The 11,926-nt window shown below is 38.3% G+C and overlaps 1 non-coding gene across 1 annotated transcript; it reads left to right on the top strand.

Moving 5' to 3' along the window:
* The first annotated feature begins 2,366 nt into the window (after window positions 1-2,366).
* On the top strand, window positions 2,367-2,473 carry LOC136156801 (U6 spliceosomal RNA). The gene has a single exon (XR_010661267.1). It is a non-coding gene; the product is annotated as a U6 spliceosomal RNA (small nuclear RNA).
* The last annotated feature ends 9,453 nt before the right edge of the window (window positions 2,474-11,926 follow it).

Below are 11,926 nucleotides of genomic sequence, written 5' to 3'. Positions count from 1 at the left end.
TGAATCATCACTGGAAGAATGAGCAAATTTTTTCCCTTATACTGGTGACAGCTTTAGAGTGATCATTCTACACTGTCTGTTCTCCTTACAGCAAAAAGTAAGATAATGGTTTAACCAAGCACAGTTTACATGAACTTGACTTAGAAAATTTGAAATAATGTGATTAAAAATATATTTATAACTCATTTTATACAAAGTAGAAAATAATATGAATATAAAAAATTAAACACCTCACAAATTGCTTAATTTCTAAGATGATGGTGAGCTGGCTGAATTTTAAATTCATTTGAATCATTAACTACTCCTTTTTTAAATTTATTTTTAATTGAAGGGTAATTGCTTTATAATACTGTTCTGGTTTCTTCCACACATCGACATGAATCAGTCATGGGTATACCTACGTCCTCTCCCTCTAACCTCCCTCCCACCTCCCTGAATCAGTAAATACTCTTACTATGTGAGAAACACATGTTTATGTTTTGTAGACAATTCAGGGTGCATGTTATGTCATCATTTTAATGTTTACCATCAGCATGATTTAAAATCTTTTTATAGTCTTTATTTTTCAAATGATTAAGTGGCCATAATGGTGCTTAGTACTAGGGGTTTAAAAAAAAAAATCCTGGAATCAATAATTTGGTCGTAAAATTTTAAGGCAATAAAATACTGAGACAAAGGCTGTGCCTGCTACCAACTTTACTGTCTGCTGGATTCAAATGCCTCCTGCATCGCCTGCTCCATGAAAACAGAAGGACCCTCTAAGGACTCCTCCCTTTGCGAGCTGGCATGACGCGAACACTTGTCCAGAGACTACAGGAAGGACACAGCATGGGAAAAGGCCTTTCCTTCTCGGTTCTGGGGTGCTCCCAGGCTGGCTCCTGCAGCTCAGGCAGCTTCTCCCGGGGCACGGACTTGCACTGGCAGCACAGAAGCTTCCAGAACACCGGGCCCCATCACATGCACGTGCGGTAGGGGCTGCACCACGAGTCCAGAAGCTCCCGCGGTCATCTGCCTGAGGCAGCCTGTAACTGAAGACATCATGGCAAGGGCGCTCCCCAGCCTCCTTGGAGGGAGATTCCTGACAAGTTCCAAGGGTCAGAGTTCCAGCAGATTCCTCCGGAGCCTCAACACAATGATTTATCCGTCATTCAGCAAGCCACACCTGGGCCATGACTTTTAAGATCTGCATCTCAGCTTTGAAGAGGCAGTTCCTCCTTGGGTGCTTTATCTCACCCCTAGGAATAGGGTTCCTCTTTGCATCATCTGATCCTATATTCTTTAGAATTTTCTATTATTAGCCAACTCTTGGTAACTATAGTCCCTTGTGGTGGCTAATAATTCTTTAGTATAGATTTCTTTGTTCAAATCACTCAGTGGATTCTGACTTTCAAATGGACTCTAACTGATACAAACTATGACAGAACCATTCTGCTTGTCCATAATGTTAATAATATTAGATCACAGCAAATAACTTAGAGAAAATTCTGAGAAGAGAAAAAATGATTTTTAAAATATGCTAGAAATGTGAATATTAGTGCATTTGAAGGAGGCATCCACTGCTTATATTTATTCTTCTAAGAAATTCTCTTGAATTATGATAACTTTTAACTATACTAGGTCTTCAGAAACCCATCCCTTAAATGTGAATGCTCCATACACACACATAAGCTTTCACACACATAAGCTTTCTAAAATGCTGTCGATGTCTTAAGAGAAGCCACAATCTCACCAAGTGTTGAGTCTGCGAATTATGCATAAATATAATGCTTTATAACTGCAAATATGAGACCACACACTGACCAAAATTACAAAATGTTTAAAAATATTTTGAAATTGCAATGAGGCATGACTTTGTTCTCAAGGCAACACTCTTTTATGCATCTCTTACCAGAAGCTGTATCATGCTGATCCTGTCTGCTCCGTCAAGTATCTTTTTCCTTGCACTGAAAAGGAGTCACGGGGGAATAAAATACTAGGCAGAATGGACCAGCTTCCAGCTTGCAGCCCATTGTGAATATTTATAGGGCATGTGAGTATTATTAGTCAAGTCTTTTTCTCAAAGCACTCTTTTGTTTAATATGTGATCAGAATAGTAACGGAGAACAGAAATCTCTGTGTGTATGTGTGTGTACATGGACATGTACATACACGTGCTCACATCTGTGTAACCTGCCCACTGGCATTTTTCCTGGTGTTTTTCAGTCTCCTTCTTAGGCCCAGTATTGCCTTTCAACTCTCACTTCATGTATCTTACAAAGCTTAGGACTAGACCTTCTTTTTCTTGAGACATAAGAAATGGAAGCAGAGTTCACTTTACAAAAACAAGATAGGCCCCTTCAAGAGAAATCAAGAATTACAGATAAGCAGCCCTCACTTCAGCAGCACCTATGCTAAAATTGGGATGATACAGAGAAAATTAGCATGGCCCCCGAGCAAGAAATACGAAAATCTATAACTAACAACCATAACTCCTCTAACTTATCCAGAGGCAATTTTTGTTTCCACCTTCTATGCACATACAGACACACAAGTCACGTTCTTCAGGATATTTTTCTTAACATGAAATATTTGCATCTACTGTTTTTCCAATACATTTTTCCAATTAGTCCACTTGTATGATATATTTCAGAACCAAAACATTTCAGTATTAAAAAGAGCACAAGGTAAAAATGACTGATTAAAGGAAGATTATGAAATACAAAAAAAATTTTTTTTAAGTTTGAAAAAACCCTGGAACTAGGAATATTTATTTTCTAACAAAGCATTATGTTGACCAAACAAATTGCTCTTGGCTACGTACCCCTCTTTTGGAGGAAAACAGCATTGTTTGTAATAATTAGAATTATTGAAATGCAACTAGATGCCTCAAGTATGTCCAGATATACCAGAAATAGTGATCAGATCAAAGGTTTATGGTTTGAAAGACTGAGATCTAGAATAGAAAACATCAGAGCATATCAGACCAGTTGGTTCTCACTAAGTTTTATATTTTATTCCCATGCCCCCCAAAAGGATATGGCCATCTCAAAGTCAGTTATGAACTATCACTATCTCTTACACAGGATGGTCATAATGAACTTCACAAATCAAGTAACCCAGTGAATTAAAAGTTTGCCACAGTTTCCATACATACTTTCTAAAGCAATGCCCATGCACACACACACGCACGTGTCTATTTCTTACTTGTAAGAAGAAGGTATTGTCTAAAATATCTCAAATAAAGCCTGTTCTTTGTTACATAATCATATCTCAGAAAAGTAACTTCACTAACGTGTAAACTCCAGAATAGATTTTTTTCTTCTGCCAAGAAAGCTAAAAGGATCAGATTTGTGTCACCATTATCTCAGAATGAGATGACATTCTCCATTATTCCAACCTCTGAGGATAAAGAATTTCCTAATATGTAACGATTTATTTTTGATGTTGAACAAGCTACTTGTGGAAATATATAAGCTGATTTAATGTATGTTTCAAAACATTATGCTCCTATTAGTAAAGAGAATCCCTTATCAGAACTAAAGACTTAAGAACAATAAATAAATTTCCTTTACTAAAACGTTAGTCAGAAATAGAAAACACAGTCTTTTTCATACCTTTCACTTAAAAGAAATTACAATATGATTCTTAAAGGATTTCAATATGAAAGAATTTTCATGCTATTTTTTTAGCACGAATATACTGCTGATTTCCAACATTAAGGAGATAATGGACAGAATCACATATTGAGAAGTTCAATTCTTTAAAGATGAATCTGTGAAACTTCCTAGGTAATATATCTTTGTAATAAATTACATATAACTCAGAGGTTTAGACTGATCAAAGTGGCAAAGAAGAATCACTAATTAAACTTCTACTCCACGGACAGAGTTTTCACCTAGGGAAATCTCTATATAGGGTTACCACCACCTGGCTGCTTCAGAAGGCATGAGGACATTACAATTAATCTCATAATATCCTGACATTTAAACTCTGGAATCCCAAATACCCTACCAAAATACCCACACTATGATTTAGCTAACCCTCAGAATCACTAGAAAAGTGGAGCTTTACTTTGGCAATTGAATGCCTACTACATAAAAAACAAACAAACAAACAAAAAAAACACCTGTTTTAAGAGCATGCAGAAAATAAGACCTCTATCCTTCTAGGAATTAAAATGTAATTAAGAGAAGACATAAATGTGAATATTATAAACATAAGCTTGCTTTAAGAGACAGCATTCAAACAGTAAACCTTTATCCATGTATTAAGTAAACAATGGTTGCAACCCTAGCCAAAAATGTATTATTAAATTACTGTATTCAAAATTCTTCATGATTTGTTTAACCTTAAGGGTATTCAAGTACAATATTTTGCTGGCTTACATAGAAAAGGATCATCAGTAATTTCAGACTGCTTTCCTCTTATAAAATGTTGACTCTTAGAAAACGGAAACCTCAGAGACAATACCTCCTCAAATTACATTATAAAGTGCTGTTGCGATGAAAGCATTGAACGAGATGAACGCTACAGATCATCAAACATTTACTTCTGAATAACTGAAACCTTGGCTCCTGTAAACAAAATCGAAAACTTGGGCAATGAGATTGTCAGGGCGGGGAAAATTTCCCTCTACCTACCCAGAGATCCTGTGGCTGGAATAATAATAAAACTGACACAGGAAAGATTAATAGGAGATAAAGAAACAAAGTTTAATGCATGCACACAAAGATCGCATAGAAATAGAACAGAAGACACGGCCGGAGCAGGCAGCATTTACACTTCTGGACAAAGAATAAATCTGTGAACAATTAACAGGACAAAAGAACTTGGGCTTCAAGTGAAAATAATTAATTAATTAATAATTACTGAAGAAGCGAAACAGAGCTTGGGCTTTGGGCAGTAAATTACGGAAGTAACAAGGCTATTTTGAGTGTACAGATTTCTCAGCCCCAATTCCCACTCTCTGGCCATAATGGCACCCTTGCACCTCGTGCGGGGGGGAACTTTTAATATGAGGGATTTATTTGCTGCTTTCAGGAAGACATAGAGAAGAATCGAAAGTGTTCCTCCTGACCCACTGTTCCTTAAGTAATTTTAATTTGCAATAATCAACATGCCATCGAGAAATACTTTGGGTTGGCCTATCCAGGACCCCAACAAGGTTAAATCTCTGATGTATAAACTCAAGAGGGCAGTTTCATTAAATAATTATAGTGTATATTCAGAATTATTAAGTGTATAAAGAATAGAGGACTTACATATTTTGGATGGTGGGGAGATAGATAGGCTCATTTTTAGATTTCACAAACACACATTTAAAAATAACCATAAGAATCACAATGATCTCAAGAAGCCCACTGATGAGAAAACCACAAGTGATTTAGGGTTAAATACTGCTTTCTCCAACATGTAACTAACTTTTTTTTCAGGGTAGACAATAGTTGAGGAAAAGAAGTTGCCCACTAACGTTGGCTCTAAAAGGGGGAAACAGCAGTTTAGAAGAATGCTCAGATTTTGTTTTAGAATTATAAAAAGTTGGATTCTAAACTTCCTTGATGTGGGGGAATTGCTATTTGATTCTTAAGTATCCTGAGAGTCCACCTTCACTGTTTCTCAAAGAAAAGTACCAGACACAATCCCCCCTTCAGAAGTCTGACTTCCCCATGATACATTTTGAATTGAACCATGGTTGACAGTTTTATTACAAATATGTTGCACTTGTAATTGTTACACCAAAGAAAGTGATTGAAAAAAATTTGCAAAGTTATAAAATTGGACTTCAGCTCTACAGAGAATGAAGAAATAAATGTTAGCTCTGAAAATAATATCCTCAGAGATGTATATATCAAGACGAAAAGATTCAATTTGATTTATTATTCACTTTGGGTATAACACTTTCTGATCTGGGGGAAAAAAAAAGTGTCTGAAATTATTCCACTTTACATACGCGGTGACAAATCGCTACTTATAGATTTCTTTCCAAAAGTCTCTCTCTGACATAAAAATTGCTTGAAAGGGTTCTGTGTATCGCTATTTTAACATCTCCCACCACACAGTACAAATGCCAGTCTGACCACTTTGCCTTTAGGGCTTTCACAAAGCCGCTTTCTTTAAAGGTTACAGGTGAAGTGCTGTCTTCTAAGAATGTCAGCTCTCTTGACAGCTCTTCATGATGTCAACATGGTTGATACTAAAATTTAGGTAAACATTTAATTTGGGAGAGGATTCTATTCATGTTTGCTAATTGTTTAGTATATTAGTATTATTTTAAACAAAAGGCATCCTGCTGCAATTGCATAGCTTTTAGCTTTCATTCTTTTATACTTTTCATCAGTTAAAATGACACCTTTAGACCTTTGGACCCTTAGGCACTAGAAGGCAGATGTTTTATTTAGAAATAGTATTCAGTCTCACCTGGGTAAAGGAGACTTTGTCACAGTCTTCATTAGAAACCCTCAGCAACAAAAGAATCTACTGTAAAATTCTGATAACCCACCTGTGGTTGGAAGAGATTGAATCTTGTAACATTTAGGAAAGTATGTTATTTCAATTTAAAAAAACTGAAATAGATATATTAAAGCTTTACTGTATTCTTACAACTCAAAAATTAAGTTACATAAGGAAAATAAGCACAGCAAACTTACAGCATCAGCTAAGCAAATTATTATGCCTTTCTGAATTAAAAGAAGTTGCACAGAAATTAAGCTTATAATACAAGGAATTCTAATGCAAATATGCAACATTTTATTTTATCCTGGTGTTTGGAAACGTTTACTCTCAATACCTGAGCAACAGCCCACAGACTAAGCTAATTAGTGTTCTAAACTGTATTAAAATATTCAATTACAAACCAGGTATTTTAAAACTTTTTCTACTAAAAAACTGAACTGTTACTACTTTGGTTTTTCTGTGTTTTTTATTTTTTGTTGGGATTTTTTTAAGTACAAATTGGTTTGACAGTTTGGTAATGCTTTTGACAATGATTTAATGACAACCAAAATATACCTTAAAAACTCAAAATGTATCCTGCAAAGATTCAAAGGAAAATATATAATTTACAGTTAACAATTTTGCTGAAAATACACTTCTAAGCATAAGCAGTATTAATTACAAAGAAGTAAAATAATGGAAAACAGTAGGCAAAGGAATAATTCTATGTCAAGGTTTTGAAGACTGAGAGGACCAAATTGCAATAAAGCATCATTTAGGCTTACTGCACCATCACACGCACGCTGTGCGCAACCATCCATCTGATCCATAAGAATCAGGATATAAAGTCTGATTCCTCCGGTCCAGCGCTGACCAGTGAGAGTCCCCATGTTAACTGCCCCACGTTCTGGTCTGACCGCTCTCCCGCACGCTGGAGAATTTTTAAGGCATTCTTGAAGCACTCCAGGAAGCCATTCACCTCTGCCTCTGGGCAAAGTTAATGAGCATGGGTGCCCAGAGCTGCTTTTTATTACATAATAGCTTTTGTTAGCATAGGACTGTTAAACTATATCCCAGCAGTTACGATGTTCCATCCTTAAACAAGTGCAAGACAGCTCTGCTAACCTCCCTCAGACGTGAGGTACCATAACCATGACACCCTGCCGTCTCACATGCCACCATCAACTTTAAGTTTACCATTAGTATGTAACTGTCTCTAAACTCTGCATTTCTAGTTTGGGATTTGTTCTGTCTCCCACCCCTGACTACCAGGATTCCATCTTAGCTTACTGGACACTCATCTTCATCGCAGATGAACAGTTATCTAGTTGGCAGCCACATAGTGACGTTTCTCTACACTCAGATCTTCACCCCCAGCTGTCTATAAGTGTTAGTCACTCAGTCATGTCTGACTCTTTGTGACCCCAAGGACTGTAGCCAGCCAGGCTCCTCTGTCCATGGAACTCTCCAGGCAAGAATACTGGAGTGGGTTGCCACTGACTTCTTCAGGGAATCTTCTTGACCTGGGGATCGAACCCAGGTCTCCTGCTTTGGAGGCAGATTCTTTATCATCTGAGTCACCAGGAAACCCCTCCAGCTATCTATCACCAAGCTCAAAATCAAAATCATGTTGTTATTTTTGCAGCGGCTTCAATAACAGTTCATAAACTTAGGTGTTTTAACTTTAATGTTAAAGGTAGCATATACCCTTGTTGTGGGTATATACCATCCTAATATCCCTATATGCTGAAAGAAAGAAAGAAAGAAGGAAGGGAAAAGGATAAGGAGGAAAGAAAAAAGGAAAGGAAGGAAGGACAGAAGGGGAGAGAGAGGGAAAGAAAGAAAGAAGGCAGGAAGGAGGGTAGGAAGGAAGAAAGGAAAAGTTCTACCTCTACCTGGTTGATTATGGGAGAAAGCTTACCTGCCTGGGTGTCAAATTTTTTCTTCAGTCATAACATGTAAATCCTTGTTTTTAACAATTTTACTTTCACAACCTACTTGTTTTGTACAATTTTACTTTCAACCATATTTAAAGGAGTCTAAGGCCAGGTCCAATATTTTAAACAAAAGCCTGGCTGTTTGTTGACTGCTCTCTGGCAGTGAAATATAGTATGATAATTGCTGGGATAAGAAAATAATAACTACATTTAATGAGACCTCACTGGCCTTCCCTGGTGGCTCGGATGGCAAAGAATCTGCCTGCAACGTGGGAGACCAGGATTTGATCCCTGGGTCAGGAAGATCCCTTGGAGAAGAAATGCCACTCACTTCAGTATTCTTGCCTGGAGAATTCCATGGACAGAGGAGCCTGGTGGGCTACAGTCCACGGGGTCACAAAGAGTCAGACACGACTGGGTGACTAACAGTCAACACATGTCAGGTTTTCTGCTATGATAGTCATGTACACTATTCATTTTTCTAGAAAACCAAGCTATTAACTCGGGCAAGAAGCAGTGTGGAGTGTTGGTTAGTGGTTAGCATGCAGAGTCAGTCTGCTGGGTTTGGAATGTCAAGGCTAGTACTTCCTTAATCATATCATTTGAGCAAGTTAATTTGTCAGTGTCTTTGATTTCTTCCTCTGTAAGACAGAAATAATATTACTTTCCTTATGGGCTTAGCGGTGTGGGGTTTAAATCAGAAAAGGTATCCAATCACACAAATACTTAATGCACGTGGACTATTCTTGTTAGATTTAATTTATAGGTGAGAAAAGTGGGGCTCAAAGAACGTGAGGAACAACCCTAAGTCAATAGCGAGCAAAGGTCAGAGCTAAACATCAACCCTGTCTACAGTCCCTGAGTCAAGCTCCCCTCCACTACACTGGATGATCTCTGAGATCCTCACCTGCAGATCATCCACAATTCTGTGATAACACTCATCCAGAGTTAAGTCATCACACTGTTCATGTATTTTTAATGGGTTTATATTTCTGACAAACTGATTCTTAATCATTTTAAAACACAGAATCTAGCTATTTTGGTACTGCTATTAGTAAACTATTCTTACATACACATGAAAACAAAAACCTTTTAAACAAGTGTATAGTATTATATCATATGATATCACACAATCATTTTCACTGGATCTTAATCATCAGATTTTTTCTCCAGATTTTTGGGAGGGGGACTGTTTTGCTTTACTTTGTTTGTTACTAAGAGCTTCCCTGGTAGCTCAGCTGGTAAAGAATCTGCCTGCAATGCAGGAGACCCTGGTCTGATTCCTGGGTCGGGAAGATCTGCCGGAAAAGGGAACGGCTACCCACTCAAGTATTCTGGCCTGGAGAATTCTGCGGACTGTATAGTCCATGGGGTTGAGGGGGGCTGTTTTGCTTTAATTTGTTTGTTACTAAAATCAAACTGAAATAATATTCGTTTATAAAAATCTTTGTACACTGGAATGGCTTTGTACACTGGGATGTACAATGGATGACAGTGATATCACTGTTGTGTACTGTGCTTTGCTTTGTCGCTCAGTCACGTCCGACTCTTAGTGACCCCACGGACTGTAACCAGCCAGGCTCCTCTGTCCACAGGGATTCGCTAGGCAAGAATACTGGAGTGGGTTGCCATGCCCTCCTCCAGGGCATCTTCCGAACCCAGAGATGGGAAGGCAAATTCTTTACCATCTGAGCCAGCAGGAGGTCCATGAATACTGGAGTGGGTAGTCTATCCCTTCTCCAGGGGATCTTCCTGACCCAGAAATTGAACCCGGGTCTCCTGCACTGCAGGTGGATTCTTTACCAGCTGAGCTACCAGGGAAGTTCAATGTACTGTGCTATATATACTGCCAAATCTCCCTTTAAAAAATTACACCAACTCACATGCTCATGTGGGTATCTATCTCCCCTCTCTCTTGACATTATTTAAAGTAACAACAATTTAAGGAAAGAAAATTCAAACCTTATCTGCAAGTACATTATGTTGGTTGGCTTTTTATTTATTATTTATTGATACTCTACTATGTTTTTTAGAACATTTAAGGAAGCTTATAACTTTACATACATATCAGAGTGACTGTTCAATTTAAAATATAAATAGTAATACAACCAATAAAAAGAAGGGCAAGTACATCAGAAAATTTGGAAAGATTTACTCCTGATTGCTGGGCACGTCTAGGCAACAGAGATATGGTAAAGAGTAAGATAAACAATACTGGGCCATGGCAGCCTGAAGAGGCATTGGTGGCCTGGGAAGCAGCCTTGCAAGGATCTCCCTGGAGACACAGGTGGAGCAGGGTAGTGACCAGAGGCCCCAGTTCCCAGTATGGAGATGGCAGCGGACAGGCCCCAGGGCAGACAGTGACTTCTGGGTGGTGGATCGGGTCCACAACCTCAGATATGCAGATGATACCACTTTAATGGCAGAATGCTAAGGGGAACTAAAGAGCCTCTAGATGAAGGTGAAAGAGAAGAGTGAAAAAGCTGACTTAAAACTCAACACTCAAAAGACAAAGATCATGGCATCCAGTCCCATCACTTCATGGCAAATACATGGGGAAATAATGGAAACAGTGACAGATTTCATTTTCTTGGGCTCCAAAATCAATGTGGATGGTGACTGCAACCACAAAATTAGATGACACCTACTCCTTGGAAGAATAGATATAACAAACCTAAACAGCATATTAAAAAACAGAGACATCACTTTGCTGACAAAAGTCTGTGTAGTCAAAGCTATGGTTTCTCCAGTGGTCATGTACAGATGTGAGAGCTGGACCAAAAAGAAGGCTGAGCGCCAAAGAATTGATGCTTTTGAACTGTGGTGTTGGAGAAGACTCTTGAGAGTCCCTTCGACTGCAAGGAGATCCAACCAGTCCATACTAAAGGAGATCAACCCTGGTCTACGGCCATACCACCCTGAACGCGCCCAATCTCGTCTGATCTCAGAAGCTAAGCAGGGTCGGGCCTGGTTAGTACTTGGATGGGAAGGAAATCAACCCTGAATAGTCATTGGAAGGACTGGTGCTGAAGCTGAAGCTCCAATACTTCGGCCACCTGATGTGAAGAGCTGACTCGTTGGAAAAGACCCTGATGCTGAGAAAGACTGAGAGCAAGAGGAGAAGGAGGCAACAGAGGATGAGATGATTGGATGGCATCACTGATTCAATGGACATCAGTTTGAGCAAACTCAAGGAGAGAGTGAAGGACAGGGAAGCCTGGTGTGCCGCAGTTCATGGGGTTGCAAAGAATCAGACATAACTGACTTAGCAATTGAACATCAACAAAGATAAACAAGTCCCTGGTGTCACATAGCTTATATCTTGGTAGAAATTCATAAATTTAAATATGAATAAATATTATTCCAGTCACTGAAGAAGGATATAAAAAAAATAAAAGTTTAACAATGAGTAGGGTTATTTTAAATAGATTAAACTGGGAGATGAAATGACTATGCATGTATACTAAAGAACCATTCAAGAGGAAGCAATCAATCAGGTTTTAATCATCAGTTGGGAGGGAAAAAACTCTTTTGGAAGAGAGATATGAGCCTCTTGGTGGATCCATGCCTTTGATAAT

The sequence above is a fragment of the Muntiacus reevesi genome, chromosome 1 (assembly GCF_963930625.1).
Source record: "Muntiacus reevesi chromosome 1, mMunRee1.1, whole genome shotgun sequence".
In the NCBI taxonomy this organism is placed as follows: Eukaryota; Metazoa; Chordata; class Mammalia; order Artiodactyla; family Cervidae; genus Muntiacus; species Muntiacus reevesi.
This window is presented reverse-complemented; position numbering and strand designations above follow the sequence as displayed.